We start from the raw sequence: 12,021 nt of genomic DNA, 5'->3' as shown, positions 1-12,021 counted from the left end.
TTTTACCTCAACAAAGCATTCCTGGTCTCATACATTTCCTGAGAAAACAGTGGATTAAAAGGCAAATAGGCTTGCTTCATGGGAAACGCAAGCGCCGTATAGAAAAACAGACGCTGGCGATATGCACGGCACTTATCATAGGAAAAAAATCCTTCTCAGGAACCAATCATCCCAGTAATTTCTTCTCCTTCGGGAATTTTGGCAGTGCTGCAGCTCACAAACCTTTTTGCTTGCAGACATCGCTGCTGGCTGCTCTTTCACAGTCACGGCGCTCTGCCTGTGCTCTCCCTTCGTTTCTTGATCAGCTATTAAATAGTCCAGAGGCACCGCAGTAAGCAGAAACACAGGAAAATATGGGAACTTCACTTAACTTGCCACATTGCCATGAAGACATCTGCTTAACACACCTCCCGCTTCTTCTTTCAAGCAAACCACTCTCAATCAATTTGCTGCATCTTTTTGCATGCAGGATCCCAGTGCCTGGCCTAATGGGTAAATAAGCTTTGAGAAACACCTTCATCAGGAGAGAAACCTCTCTTGTAGCACAGAGCCACATCTCATGGGTGAGAGGGGAAGATGAGTGGCCCAAATGTCCAACATTTTCCTTATTTTAAGAGGTTTGGGTGAAAGAGCCCAGCTGAGGTTGTAGCTGAGGTCTGCAGGGCTGGCTAATTTTAGTGAGCTTCCCCAGAATGGAGCAGTCTGAATTTCATACCTGGAACTTCAAAAAGAGCCTCTGTTCTTTCCAATAGGAGCACTAGAATCTTCTAATGGCTACGGTGCCATAAGGTTCTCAGCATTCTCTTGGGAAGAGTCAGGGACAGCTTAGAGAAAGAAAACCAGGTTTAAAACGCATCCTCTGTTCATACTGGAACAGCACTGGACCTGCTGAGTGAACTGTCCTGAGATGTTCATCCCAGGTAGGGTTTGACCTGTTCCATGCCAGAAGGCCCGGGATTATGGGATAATGAAAATTTCTAGTGAAGTCAGCCTGTTAGTGTCCATGGATTTCAGCGGAGAATTGAACAGCCTCGAGTTTTCATAAAACAGTTGCTCTGCAAGGTCTGAGACGTGTTGGCTTTTTGTACGGCTATAAAGTCTCGTGGGATCTCCAGTACAATGTCCATCATTGTTCATTTTAGGTATTTTCTCAATGTCCAAGAAAACTCGCACTGAAGAAACCCTCTCATGTGGAAAGCAGTACACAAAGCCTGCTAAGACACAACCACGTGTCCTGGCCAGCCATATATCTTCCAATGTATTGTTTTCCGGAATGCTGACTCAGCAACAAGACACATGGCTTGGAGCAACCCTGAAGGCACAAAAGGAAACCTCAGGCAGACTGGAGCTGCAAGCACTATCCCTCGCTGGAAGGAGTGAGGCCATCTCTGAGTCTTGCTGTCAAAGTGTTTCAGCTGTAAGAGAGCCCCCCTTAACAGGAAGACAAACAGGCATAAACCAACAGGGAGTTTCTCTGTGGGTGGACAAAGAGAGCAACGCTTTCTGAAGATGGGTTCAGCATCGCTCCTGGCCACCAGAGCTGCTCTGTTCCCAAGGCTGCTAGAGCCGTAGTACTCTAGGGGACCTGGAAAAATACAGCAACAGGAAAATACATGACACTTTTTATCAGTTACACTCCACACTGTGCCGATGAGCAAATCCTAGTTTCCAGCCATGGTGCACAGATCTCCTGGTCCCTGTGGCCTGGGGCATCTTCCTTTCCCTACCGGGACTCCAGCTGGCCCATGGTGTCACAGCTGGAAGATCTTTTGCGTGGAAGTGGAGTGGCCCCATCTGTGCTGCAATCAGCAGTGAGAGAAATTCACCTGTGATGGAGCCAGGGGCAGCCAGTGCCAGAACCTTCCTCTTGCCTGGCGAAAGAGCCAAGGAGCGTCCTTTGGCAGGCTCCGGGGATGTCAGTAGCTGCTGCCTGTCAACAAGCCGCTCTGGTCAATGTTCACCTCCCTGGAAACTGCCCCTCCGTGCACTGCAGACCCTCCTCCTCCTCTCGCAGAGGGTGATGGCTTTGTTTGAAATGCGCCTTTCCTCCACCAGCCCTCCCTTTCCTGCCGGGGCAGAGGTGCTGGCTGCCCATCGCAGCACCTGCCTCCTACCTCCAGGATTTCCCCTTGGCCCTGGGGACACTGTCAGCATCCTGACACCCCATCTTGATATAGGAAGAGAATATACCTGGGGCCATAAGTGCCGCTTGTACACAAAACAATACCATGAGATCCAACTCAAAAAACCCTCAAATTCCAGCTCCTCTTTCCTGGGAAGAGCAGATTAAAAGCATCAGCCATAAAGAATGAAACACTAATGTGATCTCTTAACCATCCTCCATGGGACTTACCCCCACTGCTAACATCTGGAGGCCCAAAGTATGATCTCAGTAGGATCCATCTACCTTGTAGGACCGGAGTGAAGGCCTAAATCACTAACACAACCCCATGCGCAGGCAGCAGCCCCTCGTCCCACCCTGGCTGCTGCGACAGGCTGCAAATCAGTATGCCAACCAGCGACAGGCACCGCTATTCTGCTATTCCTTTGCCTGGGGTACTGTGTCAAGGGGGGAGCTCGGTTCTCCGTACCCAAGAGCAACAGTGGCTGTTCAGAAATCGTGGGATAATAGCCCTTTTGATGGATGCTCTGTTTGTGCTTTCGGGATGTAGCGGTTGTGGTGGGGCGGGGAGGGGGGAGGAGGCAGAAAGGCATATGACAGTGTCGATAACAAGTGGGCTTTGTATGCCATGGCCAGGGGCTCCCACAGCTGCTCCAGTCTCCTCTCCCGGTTGAGGTAGTTTGGGTGGAAGAAGAGGCTACAAAAGCTCAAGAGAACAGGAATCATAGATAGGATTTTAATGGTTCAGTCCCTGAATCTCTTTAAAAAGAAAAACTGCGGCAGAGCATCTCCTCCTGCCATTCAGGCAGGGGCTCTGGAGGGGTGGCTGCTGTGGTGCCTTCTGGACAGGGAATGCCCTCAAACGTGTCTGTGCAGTTTGCTTCCTCTCCCTGTGTATCTGGTGAATACTTGCTACCCATGCTGACCAAGGCCTTCACTTGCTTCTTGCCATCACTCGAGGGACTTGATGTGAGAGGGAGCCTGGTGGTAAACAGGAGCATCCCCCTGGGAAAGGGCAGGATAGGCTGCTGTCTCCAAACCAGCCTGTCCCAGGGAGCCATGCAAGAAAAGGGACAAGCCTGGCGGTGGGCACTGTGGCACAGGGACAACCACCAGGGCACGCAGTGTCTAACTGATATTAACTCCATCTATCCCTGGCTTTACATCACCTATCATCACCTACATGACTTGATAACAGTGTTCTTTCTTATGACCATATTCTGTGTGGATGGGGAGGTAAGGATGACGGCAGCTGGCTAGATTGCCAAAAAGTACTCCCCCCCAAAAGAAAACCATCCACCCAAGCAGAAACCCCTACCCCAAACCCCACACACGCTTTGTAATCTCTGTCCCAACAGGACACGAGCACAGCCTCACAGCCAGCCTGTATGGTTACTCTTACTAAGCTCTGAACAGCTGGGGGATTTGGAGATGGATTAGCTAATACAATCCAGGCTCAATTAGCAAAGGAAGCATGGATATTCCAGCTCTCATCAGGACAGATGTGGGCAGGACCTCCAGAGGGTTAATCACAGGGCAACTGGTGCTTCATCCACAAATAACCAAGCTGCCTGTGCCCCCCCATCCCACCCATGGCTGCTGTTGGAGTGGGAATGCTTGCCCTTGCCAAACACCGCCTTTCCCGCTGGACCTGGCCAAAACCCACTTTCCTGCCCATGGGATGGGAGAGGGAAGGACTAACCACAGTGGGGAGGGAGAGCAGGCGTGCACGCAGGTGCAGAAAGCTGGCAGCCAAACAAAGGGAGATCGCAGGAGCAGATACGGGCACATGCAGGCTCCAGTCATGGCTTTCTATGAGCAAGACCAAAGGCAAGGGGAAGGGGGTGAAGGAAACAATTTCTCATTGATGGGAAGATGCTAATATGCACCAGCAATGGGATACCAGTGCTTCATTTGAAAGTGGGACTCCTGGGCAGGGCTTTTGCTGTCATGAATGCTCTTTGCTTGGCCAGCAGGGAAAAGCAGGGGGTTCACTGGGCTCCTGGGGTGTTCTTCAGGACAGACTTCCAAGCACTTCTGGCCACTTTGGGATAAAGCAGGGCCCACATCTCTAAGCAGTTTAATGGGCACTGTCTTCCAAACTTACCCGCATACCAGTCTCCTTCAAAAGCTGAACCAAACCCATGTGGATGCCAGTTGAGCATCCCCGGACTCAGCTGGTTCCTCATTTCCAAAAGCTGCCCTCAAATCTCTCACCTGCCTTGCCGGGGTGCTTTAAAGACACATAGCCCCTCATGTGCTGAGACACAGAGACTCCCTTGCCAGAGACAGGCCTCTGCTTGCAGAGCTGGTGAACCGGTTCCTGGGGTGCGAGCTGCATGGGCAAGCTCTCCCACGCACGGATGGGTTTCACATCGCCCTGCTGGAGACCGGCTGCTAAACACCAGCTCTGCGTGGAAATGGGCTTGGGAAGCATGGGTGGGGGGCACAAGCGCTTGGGGCTTTGGAAAAGGTTGCTCCCCGAAGCCAGGGCTGACCACTGCCAAAAAGCAAGATGTGAATTGATTCTTCAGTACTCTGAAGACAGGGAGGTGGTGAGGGACAGGGCTTGGGCCAGGCAAAGTGACTGCACAGGAGACGCAGCAAACCAGACATGCTTTCCCGGCCTTCCTTGGATTTGGAAGCGAAAGTCTTTCAGAGCAAGCTAATGGTCCTTGACCAGTGCCAAGCAAATGCAAACACACGTCAAGCACCTTCCAGGTGCCAGCTAAGGAAATAAACCCACCAGCCTCTTCCCAGTGCAGCTGCTGGGGCTCTCACGGCAGAAGCACTGTGGGGAAGCTTTGCAATACCACATGGCTGTGTGTCAGAGTACCCCAGGGTCTGACACTCCAGCTGCACCCAGAAAGCATAGCTAGGTCTGGAAAATCCATTGCCATGGAAGGGGCAGACACACAGACACGAGGCACTGTAGGAGCGCACACCACTGATTTCTCCCTCTCTCCAATAGGACTGGCTTTTTTCCTTGTTCCTCAGCAGTGCCTGGTGTTTACCAGCACTGGGAAACATTTGCTCCTTGCACTCCTTCCAATGGAGCGTGGGAAAAGCTCTCACCCGAAACAAAAAAACACGGGAATTTGCTTTCAAGTCTATTCTTCTCACCCTTTTTCTCTCCAAGTGAAAAGCCCTGAGCTGGCTTTTTTTCTTTGCAAGGCAAGTTTTCTGGCCAAGGGAAACTGGCGTTTGTCTCTCATGCTGTCAGCAGAGTGACAGGCATCAGTACAAGCCGAGGGGCACTGGTAAATCAACCAGGACGGAGGGAATGGTAGCGGCGCAGACAGGGCCTGCGTGTGCCTCCCCTCCTTTTAGGTAAGGGCAATGGCACATTTCAGCTTCAGTAGAAATAAATAAGGGCTTGATTTGGGGGGGCATTCTACTCCCAGAGTGTATATAAAGCCCTCGGTTTGGTGCTTGGCTCACTGAGGCAAGAAAAGAAGAAAGGAAAATTAGCATGAAAACAAAAATGGAGGTTGCCTTCCCTGCTTACTGGCTCTGGAGTGAAAAGATATCGAACAGAAATACAAAAGCATCCTTCCCTGTCAGCAGCAACAACAGGGTTTCTCCCATCGCTCACCCAGCTACTGTGTGCTGGATCTGTCCAGCAAAGGCAGCCCCTGCATTGGGACACGGCACATGCAGGCATCAGGTGTCGTCAGCCCTATGTGCTGAGGGCTGGGATGGGAATGCACACCGGTCCAGCTGCTCAGTCCTTACCAGCACATCAGCCTTCAGAGCGCTGGCAGGAGGAGGCTTCCCATCCCACAAGCCAATGCCTGCCTCCCCTCTTGGCCTCTCCACCTGGTCCAGGGCCCTCGCTAGGCAAGCCTGCAGGAGGGCAAGTGGCCTATTTGTGACAAAGCGAGGGGGATGCACGGAGGCAGGGAACTTTCAAGCACAAACAGGCAAAGTCATGCGCTTCCTTTCCCGGAGGACCAGTAAACTCTTCTCCAGAAAACAAGGCAACAGCAGTCTGCAGGACTCACAAGCCAGCATCAAACCTGGAGAAAGCAGAGCTCTCTGGGAGACGGCTGCTGTCCCCCTGCAGGCAGCTACTGCTGCAAAGGTGGTCCCCATGCCCAAGGATGCTGCTAGGAGAGGAATAAAGGCACCCCTGCCCCCTCGCCTTCCCCCCCCCCCCCCATTACCCCTCTTTCCAGTATTACAGGGCAACCAGCAAAAGGACAACTGTAAACCCTAATACGATCCAAGAGACCCATTCTATGCCCAGGCAAAAGAGGGAGGAATACCCTTTATAGCACGAGGCCAAAGGCAGATCTCCACACTTCCAAACCTCATCCTGCAAGTCACCTGGTGCCCCCAGCACGGTTTTTCTTGTGTGAAACCCCCTCTGCAAGAGGTGCCTTAGGTGAGCAGCTGCGGAGGCAGCCAGGTCCCGGAGGAGGTGTTTGCTCTCCCCATCTTCCCCACGCACACACCCTCCTTTTAATTGTTTGCACATCAAGAAACAACTTGCCGTACCGCAGCCTCCCAAAGGGAGGCAGGCACTGAGCTAGTAACCTGAAACTGCCGCTCAGGGAGACAGACAGCACCCGCCTCCCTCTGTTCCCACGTCTGCTCCCCCTGCTCATCCCTGCCTGAGCAGCCGCCGCGTCCTCCCCGTGCTCTGCTCCTCTCTTCACTGTTAATGAGCCCAGAGCAAAAAAGCACAGAGCTGCCATTCAGGGCCTCTTCAGACACCAAAACATCTCTGCGCATTAATAACCCCTTTCAAAAGCCCACTTCCTCGCACGCATCCCTCCCCCTCCAGCCCCCGATGCTTTTCAGGAGTGACTGTGATTCATCTGAGGTGCAAACAGCGCAGTAAAATTTTAATACAGCCTGAGCATGATGTGAGAGCGATCAAGTGTCTTTTAAGCAGCCTGCCTGTCTCCAGCAACTGCTTTGAAGGCGCGATTGCTTCAGCGCTGCGTGAAGAGCTTCAAAGAGAATATTTGGGACTGATTTTGACATGACTCAGAGGAGGCAGCAAGCCTCCAAACACAGTTCCCTCAAAGGATGAGCGCTAGCAGAGGAACGTGCCAGCTCGCTGGACCAGATGGGAAGGCCTAGGAGGACCAGAGCTACATGTGCCTGCAGGATACCTACTGAGCGCTGTGACCTAGTCCCTGTCTCCACACACTGCCTTAGGGAAGACATTTCCCCAGCCACTGGTTGTATTGCATGCTAACAGCCCTGGGACCAATGGTCTACCCCGCTGTGATTTCAAGGGCTGGAAGGCAGGAGAGAGTTCTCCATGCCCCAGGGTACATGTGTTGATAGGATAAGTATGAAAATAAGGCAAAGCACTTGGGTTAGCCCAAACAGAGAGATGCTGATAGCACCCAAGGATTCCTCTACAGCCAGTAAACAAAAGGGAAACAAAACTAGTGTCCCAGAAAGTGAGGACAGAGGGAACCAGAAGAGGTGTTTCCCAAGAGGAATTTCCCAAGGAGGGTTTGGGAGCCTCCATGAGCTCAGCCAGAAGATATCCCTCAGCTTTGCTGCTTCTTAGTATCGCACACTGTTCCTTGACTGCCTGCCTGCCTCCCCACTCCAAACCCGCAAACAGGGCAGCACTGCCCTCACACAGGGAAATGCTCTGGCCGTGGAGACCTTTGAACTCAGACTGGCAACACAGAAGGCCAAAGCAAGAAGCTGAGCTCCACACCTCCAGGCATCCTGCCACAGGGGAGCTGGCAGCTTCTGGTGATGCTTCAGTGTCTGCTCCCACACCACGGGCAGAACATCAATCAAAACCTCTGTGTCCCAGGTAGTGGGGATCTGTGTTGGTACTGAGCAGCTTGCACAGCTCCTTCCCAGATCATCGCTTCCCATTTACTTGCCGAACTGGCCCCAGTGGTACATGTCATCCCGGGGCTGCTGGAAGGATGATGGGAAGGTGCAGGCTGCAAACCTGTGCCATCAGGAAAGGGAGGGTGAAGACACTGAGAAGAGGCTAGAGTAAGTTTGAGCTGGTAAAACCCCTGGGGCTACTGTAGTGTTTGACCTCCAAAACAGAGTGGCCTGACTTGAGGGGAGGAAAGGAAGAGAGCCAAACCCAAGCACACAGCTGAAGGCACATAGGCCCACGCAGACTGGAAGTGCACAGGCACAGAGTCCCAGGGCAGGGACAGCAGCCCTTATGATGTGGAAGAAAGGAATCTTTTGACATGAGTGCAAGGCAGCCCAAATGACTTCAGGGGGGATGTCTGGGGGAGTTCAGGCAGCTGACCTCTGCTGCCCTGCAGAGACAAGCCTGAGAGGACCCCAGAGAGCACAGACCTGCTCAGGGCTCGAGGGAGCACAACCACTGAGCTGTAGGTTTACATGAAGGTGGTGCAATTTGTGAAGGTGATTTTGAGTCTGGAGCTATCCATGGAGGGGGATCAACCTGGTATCAGCTTCAGGGTCACTTCTCGCTCCAAAAGAGACCATGCAGGGCTGCATTCATGAGCAGGTTTCCCTGCAGAAACATGTTACTTAGCACAACTAGCATCTCTGTGGACACATTCTGAGGGTTTGCAGTTACTCGGGGAAGAGCAGCTGAAGCAATTGGCCCAGGAGCAACAAGTGCAGAGAACATCCCACCCTACGCTGCACCCAGCCTGAGAAATCCCAAAGGGGGCTTATCTAGGGGGAAATCAGTGGATTTCAGAGCTCAGATGTATTTGCAAGAGATTTGCAGACACGTCTCCTTTTACCTTTTCCTGGAGTTACCCCCAGGAGGGAGCAGAGGCATCATCTCACCTGCAGCAGGGTTGTTTAAATGCAGTCAGCAGTCACTTAGCCTTCAGCAGGACTGGGCCAACCCTATGAACACATCAGCAAGGTGCCCAGGATGAGAACAAACCTTCTTACACCCAGTTTGGGCTCTCTCGTTTGTAGGAAGATGCAAGACAGTGACTTAACCTGCTCCCTGGAGGTCTGCTGCTCCTAGCAGGCTGCAGCCAGCAGTACTCGCAGGAGAATGGAGACAGCTGAATGCAAGCTGTTTCAGTGCCATGTGAGAGAACTCCATCAGCTCATGGGCACACTCAGTGGTGGTGCACACACCCATGGGCACAGGAGTGTCTGTGAGGAAACGTCAGAGTTTCTGTGTGCTCACACCCCTTGTATTTCCAAGCCACCTTCCAAACTAGGGATGATGGGAAAGTAGCCAGCAGTGCTGTGAGTGAACAACAGGTAGGAAGGCTGAGCAGGTGGTGTGACAGGAACAGATTACAAAGCCAATAAAATGGGGCTTAAGCAAGGTCACCATCAGCACCTGCACATAGGCAAGGGAGAAATCCCCCAAACCCTCTCCAGGGAGTCAGTATGCTGGGGAGCCTCTCTAAGGCGTCTGTACAGTAATGCCTGAAGTACAGGAAATACACGTGAGGACCTGGAGATCTGTGTGCAGGGCTGTGATCTTGTGGTGGGATGGCTCCCATGAGTAGAGTGTAGCAGAGGGATGCAGGGTCTTCAGGAGGGACCTGACGGGAAGATAAGAGCAAGAGTTGCCCTTCATATGAGAGAGCAGCTGTGGAATGTGGAGCTCTGCCTGGGGATGGATAAGGAACCAGATGAGAGCTTAGGTGCTAGGACCAAAGGGAGAATGGGTAAAGGTAGGTGTCTGCTATAGACCATCTGACCAAGAAGAACAAGTGAATTAAGCTCTCTACAGAAAGGAGCAGCCTCATTTCACAGGCCCTGGTGTTGTGATGGGAGACTTCAACCACCATGGTACATGCTGGAGGGACAGCACAGCAGGACGTAAAGCAATCCAGAAGGCTCCCGAAGTGCACTGATCATAAATTCCTTTCTCAAGTGACACGGGAGCCAACAAGGAGAGGTACTCTGCTGGACCTCATACTCACCAACAAGGAGGGGCTCATTGCAGATTCAGTGCTCTCTGGATCCTAGCTCTTGTATTGGAAAGGCAGTGCACACACATGCCTTCTTCAGCATACATGGATTTATCAACCTTTCTCATAGTGCCTCTCAGACATCCCCTCTTTCTTCCTCCTAGCACTGCCCCAGGCTGCTGGCGTTCCCCTGTGGAGTGTATTCACAGCCTAAACAAAGCAGCACCTGGCAACAAACAGCATGCAGGGGTGAGACAAGGCACTGCACGTTGGAATAGCACTGATGAGAAGACTGGTTTATAAGCAGAGTGCAATACCATCTGTCCCTGGATGGCTACCACTACAGAGAAGGCTCGTGTCGAGTGTGGTGAGACCCCCACAAGCACTGAATCAGGGCAGGGACAGGAGACACCAGTCTGACATCGCCAGGAGTGCCAAAATGCCAAGATACTGTGCCAGGCTGTAATGTGCAATAGTCACTGTACCATGCCGGTTGGTACTGGTGTCGGTACAAACTGGCTCTTGGAGCAGTGCACCCACGGAGGGGTGAGAAGACACACAGTACGTTTCTGTGCTATCACCCTTCCCAGGGGCTGTTTTTGCTAAGTTAAGATTTGACCTCTCAAGAGCAACATCAGACAACCCAGGTCCCCCTTGGTATTTTATCACTGGGCAGTGATTTATGGAGCAGCCTAGGAGCAGCTCCAGCCAAGGCAGACAAGAAAAAGCTGGATCAGAAGTTGATCTTGTTTGGCTTTGCAGCTGTAGCTGACATCTAGTTGAACATCTCTCGGAAAGGTCAGTCGTGCAAAGACAAGCATGCTGGAACATTATTGGGCTAGAGACACCATTCACCCAGTGAAATTCTCCGTCTGGTATAATGCCAGACAAACTCAGAACCAAAAGGGAACCTCTGCCATAAAACCCCTCTACCTTCTTTAAAAACAAGCATCAGGGACTGGTACCAGACTCCTCCTGAATGGAAAGGAAAGCCTTGCTCCCTTATTCCAGCTGCTGACCTTGTCTTGTAGCTATGTGTGCCTGTGTCCCTCATGGAGATGGATCAAAATGCAACTGGGAGCGGCTGCATTTAATGTGGGTAGAAAATGTTCAGAGCAGCTGAGAGCTGGAATCTGTGCTGTGAGTAAGATGAGCTCTTACAGAATGAGTTAGCGGATGTTTTAGGTGATTCATTGTCTTCTGATAACTGCCCAGCTCCTGAGGCATTGCTGGCATGCAAGGACACGGTAGGTCTGAGTGAATCAGAGGGCCCAGGGAACAGTTATTGGTGGTAGTTAGCAGAGACATGCACAAGTTTGTTAAGGGACCAAGCTGTAAACTGCCACCATTTTCTAAGGTCTGCAGTGCACTTCCTGGAAAAACTTGGTTTTCCTTGCTGCCAGATTTGGGGTGTGCCTTGGGAGGAAGCCCCTTGCTCCATCCTCCAAAGGCAGGCACTGGCGTGAAAGGCTAGAAGAGCCAGGCTGAGCCATCTGTACGTGATACCTTCTGCCCACTCTCCAAACACACATCTGCTCTGTGCCAGGCAGTAAAAGACAAGGTCTTAGTGGTGCTGCCTTGATGACCCTCCCTGTCTCCAAAATATGGCAGCACCTTTCCTTCCCTTTCCTGCTGGCCTCCGAGACACACCTCCAGATTCTTTGGCCTTGCTTTCTCTGCCAGACACCTAAGCTACAATAATTTGTTTGCCTCTACAACTGCCAAGAGTATTTGACATCTTGAGCACCCGCAGGTTACTCTGGAGAGGCCAGATGAATGGCAAGGTCTGGAGGATGAAGCTGGGAACGAGGAGCGCAGTACCAGCTCATACCTACATTACCACTAGCTTCTCACTTTAAACCAGAGGTCAGGCATTTGTCACGGAGCAAAAAGGAGCAAAAAACACAGAGGACTTTGCAATGCAGCTCAGTGGCCTTGCGTATGTCCCAGGGCAGACTTTGTAATTATACCTTATCCTAATTACTGCTGCAACAGCAAAGACAGCAAAACAACGGAACAGGCATCAGCACCCAG

This window comes from Lathamus discolor, chromosome 1 (assembly GCF_037157495.1).
Source record: "Lathamus discolor isolate bLatDis1 chromosome 1, bLatDis1.hap1, whole genome shotgun sequence".
Taxonomy (NCBI): domain Eukaryota; kingdom Metazoa; phylum Chordata; class Aves; order Psittaciformes; family Psittacidae; genus Lathamus; species Lathamus discolor.
The sequence above is the reverse complement of the archived record's forward strand: the minus strand, read 5'-3'. Positions refer to the sequence as shown.